Below are 4,579 nucleotides of genomic sequence, written 5' to 3' on the forward strand. Positions count from 1 at the left end.
CCTCCGCTCCGCTCCTCTCCTCCCCGCTCCGCCCCAGCCCGACCCCTCTCCTCGCCGCTCCCCCACCCCGCTCCGCCGTTCCCCGGCAGCGCGCCCACACCGCGCTTGGGTCCGGGAGAAGTTGGCGAATTGTACCGTGGAGTGACAAAGGGCCACTGTGCCCCTTTCCCGGTGGGGACCCTCGCCCCGCCCTGTGCTTTCCGGGGGTGGCGTGGGGGCTCAGGAGGCTGGAGCTGCCCGCGGCATCACTCCCTGAAATTGGCGCGGGCAGCCCGCGTGGCTCCGGAGACGGGGCAGGAAAGAGGAAAAAGAGGACGAAAGTTCCCAGGATGGCGGGGGGGAAAGCCAGGAAGGACCTGGCTCCACTGCTGGGATGGGTGGAAGGCACGAAGCCTGGGGGTTATGGATGTTGGGCACGTTGATGCTCGCGGCAGGTGCCTGGGGCTCGAGAATACGCGAGGGAAAACGGGGATTTCTCGGAGCGGGAGGAGTGGCTTCCCTAGTACTGTTGCATCTCAGGGTGAACATTTCTGCCACCACTGACCAGCACTGGGGGCTAGTAAAGAGTGGTTGGGGCACATGGGTGCTGTCCTGGTGGGGCTGGGGCATGGGACCACACCTCAGAGAGGTGGGGACGACTGGCCCGGGACCCTCGGCATGAGATTCGGGAAGGTGACAAGGTCCCGACTTCAAAGCACACGCAGAGATGGGGTGAGAGGGGGCCACAGGGCTGGGCTGCCGTCGCTGCCGGTCAGTGAGCCCCAGGAGCAGCCCGGGGAGCCCTCACCCTTCAGAGAGATGAAGAAGCGGGAGCTGCTGAGGAAGGGCTGGGCAAGGTCCAAGGAAGTAGAGCTGCCGAGGAGAGGAGCGGGCAGGCTGGGCAGGCAGGACCTGCGGGCGGCTCTGTACAACGGGTTTGCAAAAAGGGCCGCTGGAAGGAGCTGCAGGAAGCAGCGATCCGAGGATTGCAGCATGTTTGAAGGGCGCGAGATTGATAAGAGATAAACAGGGTCAAAATCTGGCCGGGCAAAGCCAGCAGAGCGCAGGAACAGCAGAGCTGCCGGTGGCAGTGCCCGCCGGGGGTGGTAACGGGGTAGCTGCTGCCACTGAAGGAGCGGCAGGGGTGCCCGACAAACATTCCTGTTCCCTGTTTAGCGTGAAGAAGGAAGATGCATCCCATGAGGATGAAGCGGTTTCCAGGCCATTAGCAACCAGGGGACTCATGAGTCCCAGATCCAGCACAGACCCACAGCTGGGAGAGTGGCCACAGTGACCTCGGGCAGCGCTTCCCAAGGCAGGCCCCACCGGCCCTGGGGACCGGCAGGATGTGGCTCCCGGTGGGGGTGGCACCAGCCTGGGGTACAAATGTGGGCAGGGAGAACTGTCAGCCCTGGGATGATGCTGGAAACAGGTGAATTCCTGAAGCAAGGGCGACCCACAGGCTTCCCCAGGAGCGTCCCCTCCTTCTACGCACTGGTGGATGTTGAGGGCTGTCTGAGGTGCTTCCTCAGCCCTTCTTGTGGGCAAAGAGGGAGGGAGGGAAATTGAGCCTTACCCATCTGCTCTGTGGCAAGGGCTAGTGAGGGGGGTCCATGGTGGCCCCGCTGTTGCCAGGAGCCACGGAAACAGGAGGGCGCTGAGATTTCTCTTTCTCCGTACCCCGGGTTCAGAAGGGCGGGCGGGAGCTGCGCTGGAGCCGGGCGGGTGCCCGCGGTGGCTGCTGCCATCCCGTGGGCACAGGGGGAAGGACGCGCTCAGGGCTGCCGCCCCTTCCTCGGCCACAGCTCGCCCGGTGGCTCTGCCCCGGGCCCGGGGCGTCCTGCCCGGCCCCGCCGGCGCTGGAGGCGGCTCCGGGTGCAGGTCGCTGACTCCGCCGGGCTCCTCGTGCCCTTGGGCTGTGCCTCCTCGCCCACGGCCCCTCCAGCTGCCCCAGGGGCTTGGGGCTGCTCCCCAGCCGCCGGCTCCTCGCTCCTCATCTGCAGCCGGCGCACACTGTGGGCTGCCACCTTCTCACATGCGAGCCACGATGAGCTCCCCAAAGCCCCAGATCCGGGAGCCACATCCTGGTTCGAGGTGATCAGCTGGTGGCGCCAGCTGGAAAGTAGGTTTCCTATGTTTAGCTCTGGCCTTTTTGGGTGCTGCCGTTCACGGGACTGGGACAGCGCTGGTTTCTGCACAGCCGCTTCCCTCAAGGGCAGCCGAGTGCTCCACACCCAGACGTGTCATTGCAGCCCCAAGGCACCATGGCATGCCGGAGGGGGCGAGGACTCAGCCGGCTCTGGGGCAGACCAGGAGGGCAGGGACAGCTTTGGCCCCGAAGCCTGTTGCACTCGAAGGGGCTCCGTGTTACTGCCCCGGCTCTGAAAGGGATTCCCCACTCCTGGCTGAAACAGGGGGTGTTCTGCTCCCAGCCCCCCGCACGAGAGGGGATAATGGACTGGGAAGGAGAGAACAGGGGGAATGTGTGGGGCTGTGGGGGCCTGGGCTCAGCCAGCTCTGTGCCAGCCATGTCCCCAGCCATGTCCCCAGCCATGTGCCATCTGTCTGTCCAGTGCCTGTCCAGGTCCCCCAGCCACAGCCTCGCTTTGGGAAGGCCTCCCTTGGAGTCTGAGCGAAGATGTCCCCTGTCCTGTTCTGGTGGTAGCCAGATCACCTCCTCTCCTCAAAGACCCCGCTGCAGCTGGGTCAGAGCCAGGCAGGGCTCTGGGTGCAATCTGTCTGTCCTGCCTCCCCTGTTCCTTCCCCATTGCTGCAGTGGTGGGAGCTGGCTCCTGCCACTGGGCCATCTGCTCCAGGGGAGCCCACCAGTGCCAGGCCCCTGCCAGGCGACCCCCCCTGCGCCTCCATGGGTGCTAAGAATAACCAGCGCCGTCAGCAGCCTGGTATTTGCAGGCACCGCCGGTGCCACCCCCATGCCAGCCTGCTGGGCACAGGATCCATCTGCTGCCTGACGTAAGCCACCAGCCACGGGGGGAGACGGGTGGGCAGTCTTGGGGGCCACGTGTGGCTGTGAGGAGGGGTCCTGTCCTTCCCCCCCACCCGAACGGGAGCCAGGGTGCTGCGGTGGGATTGGAGGTATTGCTGCGCATGGGGACGGGGGGAGATTCCTGCCCTTCTTTTGTCCTGCTTTTCCCCGTGTTCTGCAAACAGACACCCTGTCCCCAGCTCAGCAGCACCCCTGGGAGATCGGAGCAGCCCCCAGGGCTGGGGACAGTAGCTCTGCCTTCCTGCCTGCAGAGGGACGGGGACCCAGCAGGCTCGGTCACCGGAGTCTCCATGAAGGGGGATCCAGCCCCGGTGTGTGTGGGGCAGCTCCCCCGGGCACCAGAGCAGCGCTTTCCCCTGCCCGTGGGGCCACAGGACCGACACAGCTCCCCACGCGTGGCGTGGAGTCCGAGATCTGCGGCTGGCACAGGAGGGGGCTGGGATGCCTCCAGACGTTGCCACTCGGTTTTTGGGGGGTCCCGCCTGGCCAGTCTGGCAGAGCATGGGGCGGGCAGGCGGGGCTCGGTTCTGTGGCCCTTTGTTTGGAAATCGGGGTTTGGAGTACAGCAATCTCTGCCCGTGGTGTGAGACTCGGGGCACTACCTGCAAAAGGGCACCTGAGGTTTGGGGTAGAGCTTCGGTAGGGATGGAGTCTCCCTGGTTGTTTGGGCATTTTCAGATTTCTTAATTTTTGTTTGTTTGTTTTAGTACAACAGCCTATGCTTCCCTCTGGTGGGGAAGAATTGGTGTGCCAGGGGGATAAAGTCCATGGCTGCAATTAGACATGTCATTCCACAGTGAAAAACCCTCCCGGGGTGCCCAGTGCTCTGACAGTGGCTGTGGGTGATGAGCCACTGCCCTGTGTCCTCTGCCTGGAGCTTTGCACTTGCCCTCATTCCTGCCTTCACTCCTAGCCTGTGATTCTCAACATCTTCCCGGGTATCCGGGGAGTTTGCTCCCCCCTCTCTCTGCTGCTGTTAGGAAGAGCCCTGTTCCTGCTTGGCCCCGGCTGAAACGAACCCCGGAGCTGCTGGCTCCTGCACCACTGGAACAGAGGACACAGGGCACGGCGGGCGCAGGAGGGGGGATGGCAGGACGTGGGACACGGGATGCTGGACCCTGCCAGGATCATCCCAGGCCAGGCACAGACAGTGCAGCCGAGTTGTTGCAGAGGATAGGTGAGGTGTGGGAGCCATCCCTCCTCCCTGCAGTGGGCTCAAGGGGACACGGCCTCCCCAGGCACCTGTGTGCCTGCACACAAGTGTGTGTGTGTGTGCTTCCCTTCCTCATCCTCACCTCTGCGGGGCCTCTCTGTGCTCCAGCTGGTGCTGGCAGTCATGGCAACTACCAGGAATGTCTTATTTTTGGTGGCATTTGAAAGAATGTGCAAATACTCAATGAGACATTACATCTTTCCCCTGAGACTTGTGAGCTGCCTTCCCACAGCAATAAACTCCAGCTTTGAACATTGTGAACCATGAGAAGTGCTTTTGGCTGTGAGTCTCTCTTTCCAGCCCTTTTGGGGAAGGGGGAGCAGGGTGTGTGGGTGCTGCCTCAGAGCTTGCCAACACACCCTCCCTGTCAGCCCAGAGCA

The sequence above is a fragment of the Parus major genome, chromosome 4A, assembly GCF_001522545.3.
Source record: "Parus major isolate Abel chromosome 4A, Parus_major1.1, whole genome shotgun sequence".
NCBI classification, from domain to species: Eukaryota; Metazoa; Chordata; class Aves; order Passeriformes; family Paridae; genus Parus; species Parus major.